This window comes from Heterocephalus glaber, unplaced genomic scaffold (genome assembly GCF_053883595.1).
Source record: "Heterocephalus glaber isolate CG9 unplaced genomic scaffold, H.glaber_assembly_v1.0 deba00001472, whole genome shotgun sequence".
NCBI lineage: Eukaryota > Metazoa > Chordata > Mammalia > Rodentia > Bathyergidae > Heterocephalus > Heterocephalus glaber.
Genome location: NW_028258315.1, coordinates 58,714,708 through 58,740,957, shown reverse-complemented (window position 1 = coordinate 58,740,957; position 26,250 = coordinate 58,714,708). Strand labels below are relative to the sequence as shown.

Genomic DNA, 26,250 nt, shown 5'->3' with positions numbered 1-26,250 from the left:
TCTGCTCTAGAGCCTCTAATCATGTCTTTCACTCTACTCACCATCTCTGTATTTATCTGGGAGATTATTTCTGCTTTGAATTTTCTGGGGCCTCATGCATCTACTTTACTACTTCCTTTGCTATCAGTTCAGGGTGTCCATGTGGTTGATTATCCGACTTTTCCACCTCATTTTCCCCATTCCTTTTTGTGGTGTGGAAGCTTGCATTTGTGCCTTGCTTAAATGTCTTCTCATTTTTGTTTTTGGGACTGTCCTTGGTTTAATTCCATGGTTGATATTTCAAAATTGCTTAATGCAGGTATCTTTGTTGCTTGTGTTTAAAACCCTTGTGGAATGATTGCTTTTCAGAGGTGTCTTCCAGGTATGGCTTGTGTTTAGGTTTTGAGGCTCTACTGACTTTGAGGCTATTTTATTTTCCTTACACCAGGAAGGAAAACTGGTTAGATCAATCACAGCATTTTAGACCAAATGATACAATGAGCAATACCATAGCATCAAGCACAGCTTAGAAAATGACAATTTGTGGTAGTTATTAATCTATCACATTTAACTATGTGAAATATGATCCCCTGTGCCTCGGTAGTCTGGGACCAAGTAGCAGAAGAGCCAGAGGGCAGGGGAGTGGAACTGGGCCTAGTAGGCGCCCGCGTGGCTAAGCAGAGTGCCAGTTGGAGGCGGGGCTCCAAGTCACTCCTGGGACCTCTCCGTGGTGTGGGTAGGAACCCGGATGCAGCCAAGGAGCTTCCCACTGCTTGGCTCTCTTCTGGTAGGTTTAACGGTTCTGTTTTAATGTTTAGATCTTTGATCCATTTTAATTTTAATTTAGTATATAGTGAGAGATAAGGTTCCATTTTCAATCTTCTGTAAACAGATAACCAGTTTTTCCAATACCACTTTTTGAATAGGCTACCTTTCTCCAACATATGATTATTGCCCTTTGTTAAAGATCAATTAGGTGAATGTGTCTGGGGATGTTTCCGTATCTTCTATTCTGTTCCATTAATCCACATATCTTTCTTGTTCTAGTACCTTGCCATTTTATTACCATTGTTTTGCAGTAAATCTTGAAGTCAGGTATTGCAAGGCCTCCTGCCTTGCTCTTGTTGCCCAAAATTGCTTTTGCTATTCTGGATAACTTTTGGTTTCATATGAATTTTATAGGATTGTTTTCTCTAGATCTGGAAAGTATGCTGTTGGTATTTTGATTGGGACTGCATTGAATCTGCAAAACAGTTTTGGGAGTATAGCCATTTGGACAATATTGGTTCTGCCTATCCAGGAACAGGGGACATCTTTTTGTTTCCTGATATCCTCTTCAATTTCCTTTTTCAGAGTACTGTAGTTTTCTTTGTAGAGGTCTTTCACTTCCTGATTTAGGTTAATTCCAGGTATTTCATTTTTCTTGACGGTACTGTGAATGGTAGTGTTTCATAATTTCTTTCTCATAGAATTCATCATTAGTGTAAACAAATGCTAATGGATTTTGTGTGTTGGTCTTGTATTCTGCTATGTTGCTGAAGTTACTTATTAATTCTAAAAGATTTTGGGTGTATGTCTTTGGGTCTTCTATGTTGAGTATAGTGTCATCTGCAAATAATGATAATTTAAGCTCTTCCCTTCCTATATGTATCCTTTTTATTTCTTTCTCTTGCCTGATTGGTCTGGCTAATATTTCAAGTATTATGTTGAACAGAAGTGGTGATAGTGGGCAACCTTGTCTTGTTCCTGATTTTAGGAGGAATGTTTTTAGTTTTTCCCCATTTAGTATAATACTGGATATTCGTTTGTCATAAATGGCTTTTATCAGATTCAGTTAAGGTCTTTGTATACCTATTTTTTTTCAAGATTAGGGGTGTTGGATTTTGTTGACTGCCTTTTCTCCATCTACTTGATCATGATGTATGACCTTTTTGATCATGAGCTGCATTCTATTTACTAATGTCTTCTTAAAGATTTGGCATCTATGTTTATTGAGAGATTGGCCTATTGTTTTCCTTTTTAGTTAGGTTTTTATCTTGTTTTGGGATCAGGGAAATACTGGTTTCCATAAATAAATTTGGGAGCACTCAATCTCTTTTACTTTTTTTGAAAAGCTTGAGGAATATTGGTGATATAACATCCTTGAAGGTTTTGTAGAATTCAGGAGTGAATTCATCGAGCCTGTTCTTTTTTTTAGGTGGCAGATGTTTTAGTTTTTATTACTGTGTCAATTTTATTGCTTGTTATTTGGTTGTTAATCATATTTATGTCTTCTAGGGTTAGTTTTTATAGTTTGTTTGCATCTAGGAACCTGTCCATTTCTTCAAAATTTACTAATGTTTTGGAATATAATTTTTTCAAAGTAGTTACTATCTCAGGGATTTCAGCAGGGTTGATTTCACCTTTTAAATTTCTAATTGTATTGATGTGTGTCTGTTTTCTTTTTCTCTTGGTAAGTCTGGCTAAGCATTTATCCATTTTATTTATTCTTTAAAAGAGCAATTTCTTCTACTTGTTTATTTAAAAAAAAATTTTAGTCTCAATTTCATTGATTTCTGCTCTCATCTTTATAATTTCCCTCCTTAATCTTAGGTTGGGACTCATTTGTTGTTCTTTCTCAAGTATCTTAAAATTTCTTATATGGTTATTTATTTGGGCTTCTTTAGTTTCCCTAATTTAAGGATTGATTGCCATGAATTTTCCTTTGATCTGCTTTCATAGTGTCCCAGAACTTTCAGTGAGTTGTACATTCACTGTCATTAACTTCCAGAAATTAAAAATTTTTTTCTTTGATTTCTTCTGTGACCCATTGGTTGTTTAGAATTATGTTGTTAGCTTTCCAGTTTTTGCCTTTTCCAAAATTTCTTCTGTCATTGATTTCTATTTTCATTGCCTAATAGCCTGATAGTATGCATGGAGTAATTTCAATTCCTTTATATTTCCCTAATGAGGTATTGTGGACCAGTACATGATCTATTTTGTAAAAAGTACCATGTACAGCTGCAAAAAGTGTATATTCTGTTGTAGAGGGGTGGAATATTGTGTAAATATCTATTAAGTCCATATATTCAAGGGTGTGGTTAACTCTGATATTTATTGACTTGTTTAGTTGACCCATCTTTTTGCAAAAGTGGAGGTGTTCAAATCCCCTATACTGATTGTGTTAGTGTTTATTTGATCTATTAATTTTAGTAGTTTTTGTTTTATGAAGATAGATGCTCCAGTATTTGGTGCATACCTGTTTATCAATGTTATCTCTTCTCATTGGATTGTTCCCTTAACTAGTATGTAATGACCTACTTGGTCTTTTCTAATCATTTTTAGCTTGAAGTAAACCATGCCTGATATTAGAATTGCTACCCTTGCTTGTTTTCAGAGTCCTGGTGCATGAAATATTGTTTTCCATCCTTTAATTTTTAGTTTATAGATATAGTTTTGCATTAGATGGGTTGTTTGAATGCAACAGACTGTCAGATTCTGGGTTTTGATCCGGTCTGGAAATCTATGTCTTTTAATTGGAGAATTGAGGCTGTTAATGTTGAGAGATATTACTGAAATGTGTTGATTATTTATCATTGCCTTCTTTTTATGTTGATGAATCCTTTGTTTTTCTTTTCCTGACTTTTTTGTTGCTATTTATCCATTGAGCTTACTTAGTGTTTTCATTTCCCCTGTGTTTTAGGTGTGTTAGTTTCTTATTTCTGGTAAGAATATTCTTAAGCATTTTCTCAAGTGCTGGTTTAGCACTTAGATGTCATTTGAGCTCATCTTTTTCATGGAAATACATTATTTCTCCATTTATTTTGAAGGATAGCTTTACTGGATAAATTAATGTGGGTTGGAATGTATTTGCTCTTAGGTCTTGAAATACTTCATTCCAAGTTCTTCTGTCTTTATTGTTTGTGGTGAGAAGTCTGTTGTGATTCTATGTGGTTTATCTTTATATATGGTTTTTTTTTCTCTGACTGCTTTTAAAATTCTGTTGTTTTGCTGGATATCTGGTAATTTAATAAGAATAGGCCTTGGTGGGCTTTTTTCATCATATTTGTTTAGTGTTCTATTTTATATTTTCCTTTATGATTTCTGTAAACATGTTAGTAAATCCATCTGTGTTATCTTTCAGTTTTTTTTTCTCTAACTCCAATTAGCCTTATATTGATCTTATCATCATCTAGTAACTTCTGGATAATATTCTTTTATTCTCATATTTTCTTTGTGGATTTTTGAGTACTTCATCACAATTCATTATTTTGCCCTCAATTTCAGACACTTTGTCTTCATATTGGTCATTTCTGCAATTTATGCATTCTATGGTTTTTTAATTTCAGATATTTTTATCTGAAATCTTTTTTTAAAATTTTTAAAAAAAGCATTGAACAGTAATTTTATAGAATCAATTGTCTAAAGCCTAGGGGGTTGGGGACCAGGTAATGCCAGAGAGGTGGGAGGAAGAAAAGAAAAAAAGTTTAAAAAAAACCCTCTTCTGCTATGTGGTATGAAAAGGAGGAAATAGGAGGAGGGAAAAGGAGCCTAATGGTGGTCACGGTGTGTTATATATTTAGATGAAGATAACAGAAAAAACTGGATATAAAACTGTAGTGAGAAGTGGGGTTGAGAAAAGAGTCTATGACTAATATAAGTATTAGAGAAAAAATTAAAGGGACAGAAACGAAAAGAGGGGAGAAGAAATAAAATAAAAATAAAGAAAGGATAAGAAACCAGAAAAGAAGTGAGGTATAAAGATATGGATAAAAGTAGAAAGAATAAAAAGGGATAAGGGAGAATTCCCTTACCCTCTATAATCTCTATGAGAAGAAAAAGGCAAAATGAACACACACACACACACACACACACACACACACACACACATACACACACACACACACAGCTTGAAGCAAAGGGGCTGCTCTGGGACCCAGGTTGAAACACTGGGCCCTTCTCTACAGTGGTGTCCCACAAGTGCCAGCTCTTCTTCCACAATTGTGGTGGTGGGCACTGAACCAAGGTCATTTACCACCTGTTTACTATGGAAGCCCACTCTGGAAGCAGAGTGTTTTCCTTGCAGGTTCCAACTGCCACTGATTCTCTCAGTCCCAGTGCCATTCCTTGTGAATGAGAAGTTTTTAGTTTCACTTTGTCCTCTGAATGGTGGCTGTCTAGCCACACTCAGCCACATGTAGTTTGCAGAACGTCTCCTCTCTGTGATGTTCTATTTCTTCTGTATCATTCAATCCCCTTTTCTCCTCTTTTGTCAGTTTCTATCTGGTTCCTGGGTAACCTCTTCTCACTTTGATTCCTCTCCAAGCTCAAGTCTCCAAGCAAAGACTGTAGACACTTTGTCCTGGAAAAGCTGAGTTAATGGCCCTCACTTCTCTGCCATTTTTCTCTCTTTCTCAATTTCTTTCTTAAGTGTACTATAATTTTCCTTGTTGAGTTCTTTCTCTTTCTTAGGTTAATCCCTAGGTATTTTATGTTATTATGAGTGGGACTGATTTCCTGATTTCTTTCTAAGCTAGTTCATTACTGGTGTATAAAAAAGTTACTGATTCCTAATGTTGATTTTGTCCTGTTAGTTCCTACTTTTTGTAACTTACTAGCCATAAGTCATTTAATAAGTTTGGTCTTGCTTCCTTCAGTATTGAAAATTATGTTATTCATTAAAGTGGTGGCTTGGAAATAAAGCTAAATATATGTAATCTACAATGTTAAGTGATGGATAAAAAAAACTTCATAGTAATAGTCAAATCCAATTCCTTGAATTTATAGTTGAGGAAGCTATATCCCTGATGATTATGTGATCAGCTCAGGATCATGGTGCTGTTTTGTGTATCACCCTAATCTGAAGTCTGGCCTAGTGTTTTCTCATAATCTAAGTTCTTCTTCTAGTTCAGTTATTTCCTATTTGCTATCAGTTATTGATTACTCATACATATTAGGCATATAGAATACCTACTCTCATGTCCTCACAATAATTCTGCATTTTACCAATAAGAAAACAGAAGTTCATGGAGTTTTGGGAGGTTTTTCTGTTCATACACGTAGTAAATGATAAAAGAAAAAGTAGAATCCAAGTTCATCTGACACCAAACCAAGCTTTTCCTAACACTGTATGTTTGGGATGTTGGTGAATGTATCACCCAGAGAGCCCAGCTGCAGCAATCAACTTGGAAGTGGTCTTGACCAAACACTCTCCTTTTAGCATACTGGAAATCTTACTCTAGACCTTTCCAACTGATATCTGTGGAAAGAGAGGGCCCCTATTCTTATTTTGATTGCTTCTTTGGCCTTGAGTTTCCCACAGGTGTAATTGTGACTCCAGGTAGCCAGACAGTATCATGCTTATTTTCCCCACAGGACAGACACAGAAGATGGTATTCCAGGTCAGAATTGTATAAGACCATTATTAATATCCTATAATTTAGCTGCCTAACATTGCCTCTTTGAAATATTTTTTTCTAAAGTATGTATCCTTCACTAAATTGAAGAAACCCAAAATTATAAATAGAATGTGATACCTAACAAATTTTTCAGAAAGCCTGGTTTTGAAATTTGTATTAAGTTTCCTCACCCAACAAAATTTATTATGCCCTACTTGGTGCCAAATTGCCAAATTTGTATATTTGTGTCACTGAATATACAAATATGAATAATATATAGATTTTTATTTCAGAAAGCTCACAATTTAGTAAATATTTAAATTATTTCACAAAACTGGCAACTTTTATATTAGTGGTATGGGAAGATGGACTTTCTATGTCTGGAAATCTGCAAGCAAGACATTTTTCAGGGTGTTGTGTCCTGATTCAGCTTTCTCCACTCTGCCTTCCCACCCTTTCCCCATGAAGACTTGCCTATACAAGTGCTGAGTTTGGTTTAAGAGCTAGGATAGTTGTTGTTTGTGTTTAAAGGAAGCTCATAGTTAGATGGTGACATTGGCCCAAGTGCAAGAGGATGATGACATAGCAAGATCACAGCTTCTTTCTTAAATGCAACAGTATGTACTTGAATGGATAGTGTCAATGTAGCTGTACAACCTATGGGGAAATAAGTAACAAGGTATAAACTGAGGATGTGCTCTATGGGTTCCTGGTCTATGCAGCCACTTTTATTAAGTTCTATATCTAGTCAGTAGTTAAATACATTGAGAACTTAGTGGTGTGTGTGGTGGTGGGACTCTTCCCACAAATTCAGAGATGGATTTGCAATGCTGTAGGTGATAAGAACACAAGGTCATGAAAGCACTGAGGAAGAATTTTCTTTGCATGACTTCATAGGAAAAGTGAAATCCCTCAAGGCCTGGGATAATTAGTATGAGTTTTCCAATTAAAGAAGTTGAGGAAGGGAATTTCAGGCTGTGGGACCAGAATGGAATGATGAAAAGGCTTGAGGCTTTGAGGACCATTGAAAAACCCAGTGTATCTGGGACAGAGGTTGTCTGTATATTAAGGCAACATTGTGTGAAATAGGCATTAAAGTCAGATTATGAAGGCCTTGGATGTCAGGGAAAGAAAATTATATGGATGATGGGCCATTGAAGTGTTTTCGGCAAGAGTAGATTTGACCAAATTTGGTTTTTAGGAAAACAACAGGGAGTGATGCAGAGGACAGAACTAATAGGAAGAGAATGGTGTCTGAATGGAATTGATAGACCTAAGTAAGAGAAGGCAAAGGGGGAGGACTAATTTGAAAGATCTTTCTAATTTGGAGGTTGAGGAAGCAGTTAGGAATGACCCCTATGGTTTATGACAGTGATGGCAAACCTATGGCACAGGTGTTTTTATTCTTTGCAGGCAAAAGGTGTTAATGTATGAATTGTTTTTTCTAAACTAAAAACTCAGTATTCAGGTCTAATTGCGGTGTTGGGACTTTGTGATAAGTAAGTGGGTTTTGGGTTGCAGTTCTGACACTTGTCTCTAAAATGGTTGCCATCATTAGTTTATAGTATGGTCTGATATTAAACTGGATGAAAATGTAGGAGATTGCATGGATTTGGGTTTTGAGGGTGGAGGAAAGTGGGTAAATTATGAGTTCAGTTTTGCACACGCTAACTTTGAGGTGTTAGTAGGAAACCAGCAGCAGATACAGTTGAAAATATAGCTCACAGGATGGAGATTTGGCAGTCATTGGCTTATAGATTAGCAACTGAGACTGGGGAAAAAAGTCATGAAGCAAGAAGGTGTGGAGTAGAAGGAGAATAATAAAAGATGGGACATCAAAGCTTAATGTAATGTAAAGGAAAATCCAGCAATGGTGTTGTTGAATTCTTAAGGAAGGAGAATAGGAGAAAATGCCATCCAAGAAATTAAGACAGGGTTAAGACTTTATTTTTATTTTTGTTTCAGATAGATAAAAAAACAAAGTAAAAATCAGCTGAGAGATTCATGTTTAAATTACACTTCTTAGATTCCAGCTCCATGTTTTAATTTTTACAAACATTTTCTTAGAGAATTATCGTACCAAGTTCATGAAATGGCTATTAAGACCCTTATTTTTAGTAAAGAAATGTTTCCAATTTAATAGGCTAGATTAATTTGGAAATCAAGGCCTTCTTACTCCAAGTCTAGACCTCTGCCTGCTAAGCTACCTATTTGCTCTCAAAGCAAATGAAGAAAATAAGTTAAAATGCTTTTAACTTCCTCTTCACTTATTTGTAATTTCTTAAGTATTAATTAACAAGTACCATAATTAAAATGTCTTGCCATAAATTATTTGTCATATTACACTATCTTTTCCTTTATAATTGTTTTATTCTATAACCCTTCCCACATTTGAAAGATGAGGATGGATGGCTCACAGTCCTATTAACCTTTGCTTTAGTGAATTTCCCAGAAATAGTCTTTGAGTTTTTCCATTACTATTAAGAGAGAAAGATTAAGTTCTTTAGAGAAGAATGATGAAATATAAATAAAAATTTAAAAATGTAAAAGTAATCCATGTTTCCCCTGCTTAGGGAAAATTTTAATTTCCAGATTTTCTTTTATTCATGGATACAATTAAGATGGATTCATATTATACCCAACTCCACAAAATGTTATTAATAATTCACATCATTAAATACAGATCTATACCATTGGCTGTTTTTAATGACTATTTTTAATGACTGCAGACTTTTCCATTGCATCATTATAAGTAGAGCTTTGTTTTGTTTGCCAAGCATTTGTTAGCTGTTTGTGAACTTTGTTTTTTTACAAAATTCCAAAAAGATTTTTTTTTTGTCTTTTTCAAGCCTACCTGACTGGCCTTATTTGCCTTCCAAGTCATAGCAGATTTGAACACATAATTTTATAATTGCTAACTCACTAAGTATTGAACTGACCAGATAGAAGAAGTTGCTCCAATAGTCCATTGAAAAGTAAATAACTGTGATACTTATTTTCAGCATGCAGTGAAGTATCAGATAAGAAGTGATTAAAATACAGACCAAAGAGTCTCTGAGTGAAAAGCATGGGTCACTGATTTATTGCTTTTATATAAAAGTGGGAATAAAAAGGAAAGAAGCTCAGGGATGAAGTGTAAATGAATTTGACTTGCTGACCCTTGAGAAATTTGGGATTTGACCACTGAATCTTAAACACTTTAAAGAAGCACTGAGTTCAAAATTTAATAGATCAAACTGGGATATGGGAAAATAAAACCAAAAGCTTCTCATACCTTCATGTAGCAATAGAGATCTCTTATGAAAATTTCAGGACATCTATGGGAAAACTTTGGAGGAAACCAACTATGTATGTTAGCTGAAAATTGCTTATTCTCAGAAAAGGAGAGAGGTCAGTCTAGGGGAATGGTAGTCACTGCTCTTACTTGAATTTCTTTAAAACATTTTTTTGATGTTGGATTAATGATGTAACTGAAGACAAATTAGCAACTAGGATATCTTCTGCATGAAGATTTTGTATGGCCTTTTATAGTCACCTAACCTCTTTGTGCTATGTCTTCATGTGTAAACTGGAGATAATGCTAATCCTGGCTCAATCTACCTCATAAACATATGTGAAAATCAAATGATGATGATATAGTGGATTTGAAGGTACTTTGAAAAGGATAAAACTCTGCAGATGAAGAGTCATGAAAAACATACAAAAATTTCATTTACTTGTGCTCAAATGCCTTGGTTTCCTGTCCCCAGATTCCAATATTTTATATAGCAGAACTGTTTTCAGAGCTAGCTGTTGAAGATCTGCCAGGTGAAATGACAAATCATACCAGATTTAGTCATTTACTTACAAAATAGATTTTTAGTGGTATTTAAAAAACATACAGTTTTATGTCTAGAAAATTTCAGTATCAAGGTACTTATAGTAAAACATAAGGTCATTTCATTAAAATTTTAGTTTCAAACATGGAAAGAAGGTAGTTAGCTAAAACAGGAAGTAAAATATCAGCAAGGAAATAAATGAATAATCTTCTCAGCTAGTCCAAAGACTAGATTATTTCCCCTATGAACAAAGGCTATGTATTTTTAAGTAGGTAAAATATTTTAGAGGAGTTGATGTTTGTGAACTGAATTTGTGGTTGTATGTCTACTGCACATGTACAAATTAGGCTCAATGAGTTCTTAAATATTTCTATGTCATGTAATCTTAGTCAGAAGTTAAGCACCTCTTCTGCCCTACCACCCTCTAAGTTAGTTTCTTCTTATGCAAAGTAACTTCAGACAAGCTGAGTTAGCTTCATGAAGTTGTTTAAATTGATATGAGACTTACTAATTTTTATGCTGTTCATTTGATGTGTTTATAAAATTTAAAGTATCAGAAAATGCAAACAATAGTTTACATTAACTATTAACTAGTGCCAGGCAGTGGCTTGGTTAGTGAGGGCATTATATCAAAGACAGTGAGGTCAAATGAAAATTTATTCGTACCTTGACATGACTTTTTTAAAAGCATATTTCCTTAACTTTGGAAAATTACACTTAGATTTTAGAGATACTTTCATTTCATGGAAGTCTGGAGTCATTTTCTCTTTCTTTTCCTAGGGTTTGTACTGTGGATGACATGAGAATGTGATAGAGAATATAAAAGCTTTGATTCTGTCATTGAGAGCTCTACATGATACTTCATTCACTCAAAAGATTTAATGTCCTTCCCCAGTGTGAGTAATTTTCTCTTTATTCATTGATAGTATCTGTCCTAGATCAAAAAATTCCATGGATAAAATAGAAAACTTGTTCTTAAATTTTGGTTTTTGGTTCCTTAATTTAAGAGTGCAATATCTCCCAGCCTCTACCCAAGAAATTAATCATATAACATTTCCACCAAGAATCAAAAGATGAAGTTTGATCTGGAGAAACTCCATTTGGCATCTTTTGATATTAGCTTTTAGAGAAGGGATAACCTTTAATGTTTGCACTCATCTACTTTGTAAATGTGCATATTCCATTTTCTATATTGTCTAAAATAAATTTAGAGAAGGAAAACATACTTTATGCTTAGTTTAGCTTTGGGAAAGCATGTTACTTCATGGGGAGTGACAGTCAGTGGTTTGTTCCCACTTTCTTACCCCAAATCAAAGTCATTATGCCTTTTCTTTTCCTGATCTGAAGCCAGGAGTGGTAGATCTTAATGGTCCCATGTCAATAGAGATTGATATTTAATTTTTGTTATTTTAAGACTGTTATATCTTCCAAACAAACCTTTTTAATTTTCTCTTAGTATTGATTACTTCCTTTAAGCATTATTAAACAGCATCACCAAATACATCTTCTCAACCAGTGATAAGAATCTGAAAGAAATAAGATGTGGACGGAGAGGACTCCTCCCTGCCATATACATTAGATGTTGTAACTATTTAGGCAGATAGGCATTCAATTTATGTTTGACTATTTGACCAGTAAGATCATTGCAGATTCTATGGGCTGCCATGCACCATAATAACCTTGAAATTACTCGAGTTGTTGATACATATTTGCAGCCTTTAGTGTCTGAAAGAAGAGATTGCTCTTATTTTATTGGATAGTGGAGAGGGCAGCATAAGTAATCTCAAGTTCAATGATTTGCTTTCTCCAATTGTTTCCACTTATGCCAATTATAGCCCTGTCTCTCCCTGTTCCTCTCTCATACCTTCTTTTCTCCATTGAGCCCCAACATTTAGCTTTTTCTCACTAAAATATATTTCTAGACTAGCTGAAGTGGCTTCATAAAGCATTTTAAGTTGACATGAATCTCATTAATCTTTATGTTGGTCATTTATTTCTTTATGAAGCACAGCTATTTTTTGGTAGTAAATTATGGAGGAAAAGTTGTAAATTGAAAAGAGGTAATAAAAATAAAGACAACTCAGCACCTTCAGTATTTTTTCTACCATTTTTCTTTACTTTTTTAGTAACCATTAGCACTTTCATCTATTTTGACACATGTTAACTTTTTTTATTAGAAAGGATCTGGTACACTAGGTAATGCTAAGTATAAATGAATAATAGACACTTCAATTGGTTTTCACTCTCACGATTTGTGTTAGTCTGTAAATGTATGTGTGAACAGAAACTTGTCATTGGTCTAGAATTGTTTTGATCCATCTACTGGCATATTTTATGTCCCTGGCATTCTACTTCAATTTGCAAGTTTACACAGTAGATTGGCTGTTTGACTTCATGAAGTGTATTCTTATTTGTTTTATTTACTGGAATTATTGACAAAGTCTAAGGCAAGTTTGAACTAGTTAATTGTAGAATAGTCTATTTGTTTCAAAGTAGAAATAAAAAAATACAGTGAGGGGTAATATTCACCTACCTGTCTTCAGAAAGCTGTTGTTTTTTTGTTTATATTTTTTCCTGCCATCTGTACCTGCATGCATTCATATTTTCAGTAATTTCCATAATAATATCTGTACCACTTTGTCACCTGCTTTTTTTGATAACATTATTATATACAACCTCTCAGATTTCTTACAAGTAAATTTCAATGAATGAATAATAACCTAGGCCAGTGCATTTCAAAGATTTTTGCCTGTGCCCTACACTAAGAAATGCATTTTATATTGTACTTGGTATACATACACATATATATTAAATAAAAGTTTCATAAGACAGTTCTTATTCTTGCAAGATGATGTGATCTCATATTTTCTATTGTATTTCATACTATTTTCTTTTGTATCCATTTCATTAAAATAACTTCCTGGCTTTGACTAACTGAAATATTTTCATCATTGTGAATTGCAAACCTGTGGTTTGAAAAACCACTGTTCTGGCTTTCAGCATGCTGCAATTCATTCCCCTCTTCATGGGCTTTGAATTATTATTATTTTTTTGTATTAAATTCTTTTATTGGTACATTATAGGTATACAACACAATTACATTTATCATTGGGAATTGTACCTTTACATAATACATCTTGGTTCTTATTTTTTCCCCATTCCTAGCCCTCCCTTCATGCCCTCCACCCTTCCCTATTTACAAAGACTTTATGTCCATTTTTCTATTTCTCATCATTTTTTCCTTTCCCTTCTTTCCTTTCTCCTGCCCCTCCCACTAACCCCCCCACCCCTTTGGACCTTTTCTTCCTATTTTACCTTATTGATTATTCATTCTAATCATTGGTACATTTTAGGCATACAATATAATGACATTCATCATTGGAAATTTGCAACTTTACATAGTTTTTCTTGGTTCTTATTTTTCACTCTTGCCCAGCCCTCCCTTCAACCCCTCCAGCCCTCCCTATTTACAAAGATTTTGTTCCTATTTTTCCATTTTCCCATATTAATCCCATTCCCTTCTATCCTTTCCCCTAGCCCTCCCGCTTACTTCCCCTTTGCCCCTTTTCTTCCTATTTCACATTACCTATTCTACATTTTAGTCCTTATTTACACTTTCAGTTTCTCACACCAGAGAAACTATTCAATATTTACACATGAGTGTCCTATTTATTTCACTTAAGAGTATTGCCTCAATGTGCATCCACTTAGCTATAAATGTCTCTAATTTCTCATTTTTTATGGCTGAGTAGTACTCCATTTTATATAAAAAAACACATTTTCTTTATCCAGTCTCCAGTTGATGGGCATTTGGGCTGTTTCCAAGTTTTAGCTATTACAAACTGTGCTGCTGTGAACATGGGTGCACATATATCATTGTGGTATGATTCTTTTAATTCTTTGGGGAAGATCCCCAACAGTGGAATAGCGGGGTCAAATGGGACTTCCAGTCCTAGTTCTTTGAGGTATCTCCATACTGATTTTCACAGTGGTTGCACCAGTCTACACTCCCACCAGCAGTGGAGCAGGGTTCGTCTTTCCCCACAGCCCTGCCAGCATTTGTTATTGGTTGATTTCATGATAGCAGCCATTCTTTCTGGAGTGATGTGGAATCTCAGCATTGTTTTCATTTGCATCTCTCGAATGACCAGTGACGTTGAACATTTTTTCATGTATTTATTTGCTATTTCTACTTCTTTGTCTGAGAGATGTCTGTTCATTTCAGATGCCCATTTTTGGATTGGGTCTTTAAATTTGGGAGGTCTGATCTTTTTAAATTCTTTAGAGATTCAAGATAGTAGACCTTTGTCTGAGGAAGAGCAGGTGAAGATTTTTTCCCACATTGTGGGTTGTCTCTTCACACTGCTGGTGGTTTCTGTTGCTGTGCAGAAGCTTTTTAATAAGAAGAGATCCCACTTGTTGATTGTTTGTGCTAGTTCATGGGCAACTGAGGTTTTGTTCATAAAATCTTTTCCTACACCAATGTCTTCAAGGGTTCTACCTAAGCTCTGTTCCAACTGGTTCAGAGTTTCTATTTTAATATTCAGGTCTTTAATCCATTTTGATTTTAGTTTAGTGCATGGTGAGAGATATAGGTCTAGTTTTAATCTTTGGCAAGTTGAAGCCCAATTTTTCCAGCACCATTTATTAAAGAGGCTATCTTTCCTCCAGTGAGGGTGTTTGTCTCCTTTGTCGAAGATGAAATGGCTGAGTGTGTCTGGCATTGTTTCTGCATCTTCTAATCTGTTCCACTGGTCCTCAAGTCTGTTTCTTTGCCAGTACCATGCTATTTTTATCACAGTAGCATTGTAGTATAGTTGCAGGTTGGGGATTGTGATATCCCCTGCCATGTCTCTGTTACCTAGAATAGCTTTTGCTATTCTGAGTCTCTTCTTGTTCCAAATGAATTTTTGGATTGTTTTCTCAAGGTCTATGAAGTATGCTGCTAGGATCTCAATTGGAATTGCATTAAATCTATATAGCAGTTTTGGAAGTATGGCCATTTTCACTGTGTTAATCCTTCCTACCCAGGAGCAGGGGATGTCTGTCCATTTTCTGATATCATCTTCAATCTCTCTTTTCAGAGTGCCATAGTTTTCAGAGAAGAGGTCTTTGATTTCTTTTGTTAGGATGATTCCTAGGTAATTCAGTTTTTTGGATGCTATTGTGAAAGGAATTATTTGCTCTATTTCTCTCTCAGTGAGTCTGTCATTGGTGTAGAGGAAAGCTATTGAGTTTTGTGTGTTGACCTTGTAACCAGCTACTTGACTGAATTTGGTTATTAAGCCTAGAAGACTTTTGGTGGAGTTCTTGGGATCTTCTATATAGAGTATCATGTCATCTGCAAATAATGACAATTTGACCTCTTCCTTACCTATCTTTATTCCTTTTATTTCTTTCTCTTGTCTAATTGCCATGGCTAATGTTTCCAGAACTATATTGAACAAAAGTGGTGATAGTGGACATCCTTGTCTTGTTCCTGATTTGAGTGTGAAGGATTTCAGTTTTTGACCATTTAGTATGATATTGGCTGTTGGTTTTTCATAGATGCCTTCTATCAGTTTGAGGTAGAGACCATCTATTCCAATTTTTTGTAGGGTTTTTAATCATAAATGCATGTTGGATTTTGTCAAATGCTTTTTCTACATCTATGGAGAGAATCATATGGTTTTTGTCCTTGGCTCTATTGATATAGTGTATTACATTAATTGATTTTCGTACATTGAAGCATTCCTGCATCCCTGGGATGAATCCCACTTGATCAGGGTGTATGATCTTCTTGATGATCTTCTGCATTCTGTTTGCCATTATCTTATTAAGGATTTTTGTATCTATGTTCATTAGTGAGATTGGCCTATAGTCCTCTTTTTTATTTGGGTCTTTCTCTGCTTTGGGGATCAAGGTGATGCTTGCTTCCAGGAATGAATTCGGAAGTATTGCTTCCCTTTCAATTTCATTGGAGAGTTTAAACAGTAGTGGCAGCAGTTCCTCTCTAAATGTCTTGTAGAATTCAGCAGTGAAGACATCGGGGCTGGGCTTTTCTTAGTTGATAAGTTTTTAATTACATTTTCAATTTCATTGGCTGATATTGGGTTGTTCAGAATTTTTAGGTCTTCTTCGTTCAACTTTGATAATTCATATGTAACTAAGAATCTGTCCATTTCTTCTGTGTTGTCCATCTTATTGGTGTATAGGTTCTGGAAGTAAGTATTGATGATCCTCTGGATTTCTGCTGGGTCTGTTGTAATTTCACCCTTTTCATTCTTAATTGCATGGATTTGGGCCTTTTCTTTCCTTTTTCTGACAAGGTTGGCTAAAGGTTTGTCAATTTTGTTGATTCTTTCGACAAACCAACTCTTGGCTTCATTGATTTTTTGTATCGTTCTCTTAGTCTCCATTGCATTGATTTCTCCTCTGATCTTTATAATTTCCTTCCTTGTGTGAGCTTTGGGGTTGTCCTGCTCTTCTTTTTCTAGAAGCTTGAGGTTCAGCATCAGGTTGTTTAATTGGGCTCATTCTGTTTTCCTAATATGTGTATTCACTGCTATGAATTTCCCTCCTGAGACTGCTTTCATTGTGTCCCATAGATTCCGATATGTTGTATTGTCATTGTCATTTAATTGAAAGAACTGTCTGATTTCTTCTTTAATTTCCTCTGTGACCCATTGGTTGTTCAGAAGTGTGTTGTTCAATTTCCACATGTTTATGAAATTTTTTGAGTTTCTTTTGCTATGGATCTCCAATTTCATCTCACTATGATCTGATAGTATACAGGGGATAACTTCAGTTCCTTTGCACTTAGGTAAACATGTTCTATGTGTGAGTACGTGGTCTATTTTGGAGAATGACCCATGTGCAGCTGAGAAGAATGTGTATTCTGATTTTGTGGGGTGGAAGACTCTGTAAACATCTGTTAAGTACATTTGTTCAAGAGTTCGATTGAGTTCTAGTATTTCATTACTTATTTTTAGTCTAGTTGATCTATCTATTTGTGACAGTGGGGTGTTGAGGTCCCCCACTACAATTGTATTAGTGCATATATGACTTTTCATGTCCGTTAGTATTTGTTTTATATAGTTGGGTGCACTAGTGTTTGGTGCATAGATATTTATGATTGTCATCTCTTCCTCTTGGATTGTTCCCTTTGCAAGGATGTAGTGTCCTTCTTCATCTCTCTTTATCAGTGTTGGTTTGAAATCTACTTGATCTGCCAAGAGGATAGCTATTCCTGCTTTTGTTTGGGTTCCTGTCACATGCAGTATTGTTTTCCACCCTTTAACTTTCCTTCTATGAGTTTCCTTTTGAATGAAGTGTGTTTCTTGTATGCAGCATATTGGTGAATTTTGCTCCTTGACCCATTCAGCCAGTCTGTTTCTTTTGATTGGTGAATTGAGACCATTAACGTTGATGGTTATAACTGAAACGTATTGACTTGTCATTGCCATGACTTTTTCTTTTTGTTGGGTTCTTCTCCTTTATATTTAATTTCTTGTCATGCCAGATGGGTTCATTCTGCTTTGCTTCCTGGGGCTGTGATCCTCAATGTCTGTTCCTAGGATATTGTGTAAAATTCTTTGGAGTGCTGGTTTGGTATTCACGAAGTTCCTAAGGTGCTTTTTCTCGTGAAAGTATCTTATTTCTCCATCAATTTTGAGAGATAGTTTCACAGGGTATCTCAATCTGGGTTGGAGGCTGTTTTCTTTTAGGGCTTGGAATATGTCACTCCAAGGTCTTCTTGCCTTGATGGTTTGTGTTGAGAAGTCTGCTGTGATTCTGATGGGCTTTCCTTTGTATGTGATTTGTTTCTTTTCTCTGACTGCTTGGAGAACTTTGTTCTTCTGTTGTGTTTCTGGAATCTTAACAATGATATGCCTATGTGTAGATTTTTTTTGATCAAGGCTATGTGGAGTCTTATATGCCTCACTTACCTGTATGTCCAGCTCTTTTCCTCTGCTTGGGAAGTTTTTTGCCATTATTTCTGTGAAGAGATGTTTTATGTCATCTGCACTCTCTCCTGTTTCTTCATTGAACCCAATCAGTCTTATGTTATTCTTTTTTGCATCATCTAGCAGCTGCTGGATTGATTTCTCATGTTCCCTTATAATTTTGCAGCAATTTTTCTTTTCCTGGTCACTAATTGTAATCTTATCTTCTATATCTGAAATTCTGTCCTCACATTGGCTCATTCTGCTGTGTAGACTTTCAGTGGAGTTTTTCATGTTCTGGAAATCTTTTTGCATCTGTTTTATGGATTCCATTTATTTTTTATGTTGGGATTCCATCATGTTCCTGAGCTCCTCTCTAGATTTATTAATCATGTCTTGCACTAGGGGCACAATTTCTCCTGTTATCTGAGAAATTATTTCTGATTTCATTTTTTCCAGATCCCCTTTTGTTGCCAGTTCGGTGGGTCCAGGTGGTTGAGTATCAGAGTGTTCCATCTCATTTCCCTTTGGGGTTGCTGTAAGTGATCTGGAAGTCTGGTTTTGAGACTTGTTTACATGTTTTCTCATTTTGACTGGGGCAGGAGGCTGTTAGCACCTGCATGGATTACCTCCTCTGAGCTGGGTGAGGTGGGACAGGGGCCAGGAGCAGCAGTAGGGATGGTGACCCAAAAGCCCTTTCCTGTGGGCTGGGAGTAGCTGGAGGGATGGTGGCCCGGAAACCCCTTCATCTGGACCAGGAGCAGTGGAACAGAAGGTGGCCCAAAAGCCCTTTCCTCTGGGCTGGGAGCAGCAGGAGGGATGGTGACTGGGAAGCCCCTTCCTCTGGACCAGAAGCAGTGGGACGACGGCTCAGAAGCCCCTACCTCTGGGCCGGGAACAGTGGGACTCAGTACCTTGGTCTGGTGGTCTGGTGTCCTCTGCGTCTTTGTAGTGTGGAATCAGGTGGCTGCCTGTCTGCAGCGGGGTGATTCAGTGTCTTCTGTGTGACTCAGGACCTGAGGAGGGCATGCACAGACCTGCCTGTCTGCAGTGGTCTGATTCGGCATGTTCTGTGGGACTCAGGACTGGGCTTTGAATTATTTACAGAAGTTCTTTCCATTTTCTTCATTCCATTTCCTGACCTTCCCATTGCATTCTTTGTTTCTCTTTTCGCTATCACAGAACACATTACAACAAATTCTACACCAAATGTTTCAGGTATTTGGTAAATTTGTTTTAGTTGAATTAATCCTAAGAATGGAATTACTAGGTTCCTGGTTAACAGAAAAGTAAGGCCCTTTGTATTTGTACTTTAGTAGAGAGTAATTTCTTCCATGAGAGGTCTGAAAGCCTGATGATAGAATGTCAGGCAATCAGACAGGTAGGTGGGAGACAGGGTGATGTACAACAGAGAAAGACCTTATTCACAAATAGCCACAAAATATTTATTAAATTATGGGAAGGATAGTAGCATAGGAAAAGATAAGAGTCAGAAGCTCTGGATATAGGCCTCAGCTTTGCCAATTGTTTCATATTCTTGAGAATTGTGAAACTTAGTGGTAACTGCTTCTGTGGCCTAGTGTGAGCAGCAGAAAAAAATGCAAAATGCTAGTTATTACTGCCTCTATTTCTAAGGTTAAGTCTATGTACAGCTCTCCATGAAAATTCTCTTCCCCCTTTAATCATTTGGGACATCAGAGAGAAAAATCTGGGATATCATGTCTCCTGGACAGCTTATTTTACTTTGACAGACTGAAAGTGGCTCTCAATTCATACTGGCAGCACCAGACATATGAGCTTCTGCATATTTGGCTACTGATCTAGCATCTGACAGAAGAGTGAAATTGAAGAAACAACACAATGGAAAACAAATGAAAACCCACAGAGTCCTCTAGGTCATACTCACCTTCTTTCTGAATGGGTTGAAAGAACGTGAATTTTTTTCTTTCCTGTATTTGCCTTTGTCCTAAAATTAGGATGTTCTCTGAAAATATAGTTTATTTGCTGGATGTAGCTTTATTATTAGGATTCTATCATAGATGTGGCCCATATTTACCTAGGATGAATTTTAATATATTTCACTACCTGGAGTTATTGAGAGTTTCTGATACAAGTTTAACATCTACAGCTAATTGAGTGTTAATTGAGGAGTAGATCTTAATTATTTTTAGGAGTTCAAGTAGATTCAATTCCTGATTTCTCCTGGGGTTGATTGCTTTGTGGATTTTCTAGCTTCCAATTTTCCTACCTTCTGCATGTTGCTTGTTATTTATTTACTGATGATTTAATTCTTTGTTTGAACTGGAAAAGATGACATTTCAAAGGAATAAACTTAAAAATAGTTTAATGTCCTATTTTTTAATATTTTTCTGATAAAAAATGTAATTGCAGTGGAAATGAAGACTAATACTAATGAAAACTAGTGAATTTCACTTACCTCTTGAAGGGTATATATGTAGATTAAATGAGGTAATGATTATTTACAAGGTGCCTAGTTTAGGGTATGAAGAAGAGATATTTTCATCCCCTATCTAAAAAAAGAGAGAGAAATTTCACTGCAAATAGAAATACTTTTATTTTCATTTCTTTTATCTTTTTGGTAGACCCATATCTCCTAATGATTACTGTTAAAATTATATTTTGATGCCTAATCATGTAGCACCTCAAAAATCAATATTTCTAAACTCATTTTGTTCTTTTTAGCTCAGAAATGCTGGAAAAAGCCCTAGGGGAATCCTTATACAAGCAGGTTCATGAAGTAGTATTTGTTGTAGTGAAAAGTCAGTCAGTGGGAACAAAGAAAGAAAATATGATATTGTAGTTTGGATTTTAGGCATCCCCTAAAGACTTATGTGTTGAAAGCTTGGTCCTGGGCCAGTAGTACTGTTGGGAGCTAGTGGAACTGTTCAGAGGTGGATACTGGTGGAAGGAAGTGAATTCACTAGGGGCATGATCTTGAAGGATAGATTTTGTTTCTGGTTTCTTCTCTCTCTCTCTTTCTCCCTCCCTCCCCTTCCTGTCCTCCATGTGGTAAGAAACTTTGTTCAACCACACCTTTCCACAATAATGTTCTCTCACAGCACAGGCCCAGGAACAGTGCAATAGAGTCAGCAACTATGGATTGCAACTTCTGACACCATAAGCCAAAATAAATCTTTCCTCCTTTAAGTTGTTTTTTTCAGATGTTTTGTCATAATGATGAAAACATAATGTACGTGACATATTTATGTGATGGATTATTACATAACTGTTAAAAGAAATAAATAGATATGTCAACATGACTAGCACTCCAAAACATAATTTTCTTTTTTTGGTACCGGGGATCGAACTCTGGTCCTTGTGCTTGCGTAGCAGGAGGTGAAACCACTGAGCTAAATCCCCAGCCCTCCAAAACATAATTTTGAGTGAAAATTTCAAATAGAAAAAGTAATCTATCATTATTTATGGTACACAAAATTTACAATTGAATTGTTATGAATAATGGTTTTCTTAAGTTAGGATACATGTACTTGTATATGTTTATAAAGTATAAAAATACTTTGTAAAGATACATATTAAATTCACAATAGAGATTTCTTTGGTAAAGGAGGTTAGTTGGATGTACTCGAGTATAGAGATTTCAGAGGTTTTATTTTTCATTTCTTTTTACAAAAAAGGAATTATAATATCCAAACACACATTCAAATTAAAAGACAAATAGTCATAGTATCATAAAATACCTAATCCCCTTTAGTAATGTCCCTATTTCTGTCAGTATTATAATTTTCCAGATTTCCTATGCTCAAAGACTTTAGAATTTTTTTTTTTTGGTACTGGGGAACGAACTCAGGATCTTGTGCTTGTGAGGCAGGAAATGGTACCACTGAGTTAATTCCCAGCCCTATAATTTTTTTTAAATGTTATTCTGTTTTCTTACCTATGTCAATCTTTCATCTAGGTGTGTTACTCCTTATAAAAGGTACCTCAGTTGTGAAACTTTTCTTGTATTTTTCATAATACTATTTCACATCACAAATTTGTCTCCTGAATCATTCAGTCTCACTGGGCAGATGACACACTGAAGTGGTATAACTAAGGAAGTTTAATATAGGGACTCTTTTTTCACTACTGCATGTTGGTTATATAGATTAATGAATTTTATTTTGGCAGATCCATACACATACCTACATTCATATAACATACTTTAATCATTTTCAGTCCCCTAGCCCTCTTTGTTATGGTATATATTAAGAATGTCCCCTAAAGCCTTCATACAGCCATAGGTATGGCTTTGGGAAGAGGATTGAATCAAGAGGGCACTATATCTGCCTTGCTGTTGGGAGGTGGGGTCTAGTCGGGAGAGGTAGGTGACTGGGGAGATGACCTGGAAAGTTATATCCATCTCTTAGTGGCTTTTAGGCAGATTTATACTGAAAACCAGGGGCAAAAACTAATTTTAAACGTTCTTCCCTTCTCTCTCTGCTTCCTGGGAACCATGATGTGAGCAGTTTTCCTACACACTATGCCCTTCTGTCATACTGTTCTTACCCTGAAGCTGGCCAACCGTGGACTATAACCATGAGTCAAAATAAACCTCTCTACTTTTAAGTTGTAGATGGTAGGTACTTGTCTTAGCAATGAGGGAACTGACTGTGACAGATTTTGGTACCAGAAAAGTGGAGTCTTTTCTGTGAATCTGCTTGACCATGTGGTCCAGAAGCCTTTGGAACTGGTTTTTGGGAGAAGTTTGGAAAGTTTTGGAGATGCCAGCTACAGAAGCCCTAGAATGCTGTGAACTAAGGTTGGTAGGTAATTCTAGTTGAAGCTCAGGGACCAGAATGCTTTAGAAATTCAGACAGTAAAGGCCAGGCTCACGAGGTTTCAGCTGGGAACAAGCACTCTATTGGCAGTTTTCCTAGGAGACTATGTGTGATATACTCTGGCAGAAAATTTGTCTATGTTTTCCTTTCAGGTAACAAAAACTACTTTAAAAGTTTTTAGTTTTTCCAGAAGGGAAATGCCTATAAACTTGGAGCAGAGGAGAACTTGGTAGTTCAACAGATTAGCATTAAAAATAAGCTGAATACATGGCATCAAGAAAACAGGAAAGATAGCTTGAGGGCAGCCCAGGAATCGGCAATTCTGCACCCTTTGCAGGCTTAAGGGTCCAAAAATGAAAGACTGCTTTGAGAAGAGAGTCCCAGAGTTCCATGCCCCAGAAGTGCTGCCAAGAAATTGTTGGAGTCATTTATTGATGAATTCGGCAGCTGAGTGTGGTGTTGGAAGATGAATTTGGCCAGAAGAGGTAATGTCATTGGGAAAGGTATAACGCTCTTCTTGTCATCTTCCTTCTTCACTTCCTGACCTCCCTGAGTATCATATAAGCAGTTTTTCTCTGCCCAGATCCTTCCACAGTTTCATTTCTGTGTTTACACCTGCTGAGCATAGACTGAAACATTTGAAACTGTAGCCAAAACAAACTTTTCCTCCTGTAAATTTTGGGTGTCTTGTGTTTTGCCCCAGCGGTGAGGAAAGTGACAAAGATGCTCTTACTGTTATCTAGACTCCCTCCAACTTTCATATTTATTTTGTTTCATTTTGTATATTTTGATCATATCAATCTTCCTTATTATTTGTTCTTATACCCCACTCCCTTTTATTCCCTTTCTCTAATAGCCTCCCTGTACTTTTTTAAATCATCTCTTTTCCAGATTCCACATATCAGGGGAAAAAACACCATACTTAACTAAGTCTGGCATATTTCACTCAACATGATTATCTCCAGATCCATCCATTTTCCTGTGAATGTCAAAATTTCATTCTTTATGACTGAATAATACTTCTTTGTGTATATATACTATATATTCTCTATCCATTTGTGTTTTGATGGGCGCATAGGCTTGGCTATTGTAAACTGTGCTATAAGTATGCAGGTATTCCTACAGTTTATTGACTTTAATTCCTTCTGGTATATACCAAGGACTAGTATAGGTGGATCAAATGGTAACTCTATTTTTAGTTTTTTAATGGAATCTCCATACTGATTTCCATAATGGTTCTATTAATTTACATTCCTACCAGTAGTATAGAAAGCTTCCTTTTGCCTTGCATCCTCACCAGAATTCATGTTTTTTTGTATTCTTTATGATAGCCTTTCTGAATGGGGTGAGAGGGTCTCTAAATGTAGTTTTGACTTGCATTTTCCTAATGGCTAAATATATTAAACATTTTTAATATTCTTATTGGCCATTTGTACTTCTTTTGAGAAGTGTCCTATTCATTTGTCCATTTATTGACTGGGCTATTTGATTTTTTTGGTGTTTGTTGCAGTTCACAACCATAGCACATTAGGGACCTAATTTCAATCTTCTAAACGCGGGCATTCAGTTTTTCCAGTACCATTAGTTAAAGAGATTGTCTTGTCTCCAATATATATTTTTGACTCCTTTCTCTAGAATCAGAAGTTTGTATTTGTGTGGGTTTTTATATCCTCTATTATGTTTCATTTGTCTACATTTCTATTTTTCTGCCAGTATTATGTTGTTTTTGTTACTATAGCTTTTATAGTACAATTTCAAATTTGTATATTGATTGTGATATCTCCAGCCTTGCTGTTTTTGCTTAGGACTGTTTTGGATATTCTGGGTCTTTTGTATTTTAATACGAATTTTAGGATTTTTTTTCTAGTCCTGTAAGTAATGTCATTGATATTTTGACAGGGATTGCCTTGAATCTGTAGGTTGCTTTTGGTATTATGACAGTTTAACAATATTAATTCTGGCAATCCATGAACACAGGAAGTCTTTTTATCTTCTAGTGTTTTCAATTTCTTTCATTAGTGTTCTGGAATTTTCATTGTAGTGGTCTTTCAACTCCTTGGTTAGATTGATCCCAGTATGTTTTTTGAATATATTAGGTGTAGAATTGTTCTGCTAAATTCTTTCTCAGCTAGTCCCTTATTGGTGTATAGAAAAGTTACTAAATTTTAAATATTGGTTTTATATCCCACTACTTTGCTGAACTCATTTTTCAGCAAAATTGTGGTGGAGTCTTTAGGGTCTACCAAGTATAGGATCATATCATTTGCAAAGTATAATTTGACTTCTTCCTTTTCTATTTTTACCCTTTTTTTCTTTTCTCTTGGCTAATTGTTCTACCTAAAATTTCAAGAGCTATGTTGAATAGCCATGGTGACAGTGGACATCCTTGTCTTGCTCCTGAATTTAGAGAAAATGCTTTCAGTTTTTATACAATTCAAAATGATGTTGGCTGTGTGTTTGTCCTATTTGGCCTTATTTTATTGAGGAGTGAGCTTCCAATATCTAGTTTCTTTAAGGCTCTTATAATGAACTGATGTTGAATTTTGGCAATGGTTTTTCTGCATCAATTGAAATGATTATATGATTTTTATCCTTGATTAATTTGTGTAGTGTATGATATTAATTGATTTGCATGTAATGAACCATCTTTTTTTTTTTTGGTACCAGGGAATGAACTCAGTACCTTATGCCTGTGCAGCAGACAGCGGCACCACTGAGCTAAATCCCTGGCCAGTAATGAACCATCTTTATATCTTTATATCATTGAAATGAAGTCAGTGTAATCATAGTGTATGACTTTTTTAAATGTGTTGTTTAATTTGATTTTCAAATATTTTATTGAGGACTTTTGCATCTATGTTCATCAAGGATATTGATCATGGTTGTCTTTTTTTGTGTCTTTGTCCAGTTTTGGTATCAAGGTGATGCTAGCCTCATACAATGAGTTTGGAAGCATTCCTTCCATTTCTGTTTCCTGGAATAGTTTGAGGTGCATTCATGTTATTTCTTCTTTAAAGGCCTGGTAAAATTTAGCAGTGAAGTCATCTGGTCCTGAATGTCTCTTTATTGGGAGACCTTTCATTTCTGTTTCAACCTCATTGCTAGTTATTGATCTGTTTAGTTTTTTCTTTTTTTAGTATTCTCTTGGTTCAGGTTTGATAAATCACATATGTCTAGAAATTTATCCATTTCTTCTGGATTCTCCAACTTATGAGCGTATAGGCTTTCAAAATAGTTCCTAATATTCCTCTTAGTTTCAGTAGTGTCTGTTTAACATCTCTCTTTTCATCTCTAATAATATTGATTTGGCTTTTCTATTTTTTTTGTTAGTTTGGGCTAGGCATTTTTCAAT

General features: G+C 35.7%; 1 protein-coding gene across 5 annotated transcripts in view; it reads left to right on the top strand.

Annotated features, from left to right (window-relative positions):
* Sumf1 (sulfatase modifying factor 1) overlaps positions 1–26,250 on the top strand; it is a 671,842-nt gene that overhangs the window by 393,633 nt on the left and 251,959 nt on the right. For 2 of the 5 annotated variants that reach the window (XR_015439163.1, XR_015439159.1), the window contains one exon: positions 10,955–11,070. The exons of 2 other annotated variants lie outside the window; for them this stretch is intronic. The gene's annotated coding sequence lies outside the window, so the exon portion shown is untranslated. Of the gene's footprint in view, positions 1–10,954; positions 11,082–26,250 lie in introns of those variants that run through there. One more of the 5 variants, XR_015439149.1, reaches the window with a different exon arrangement.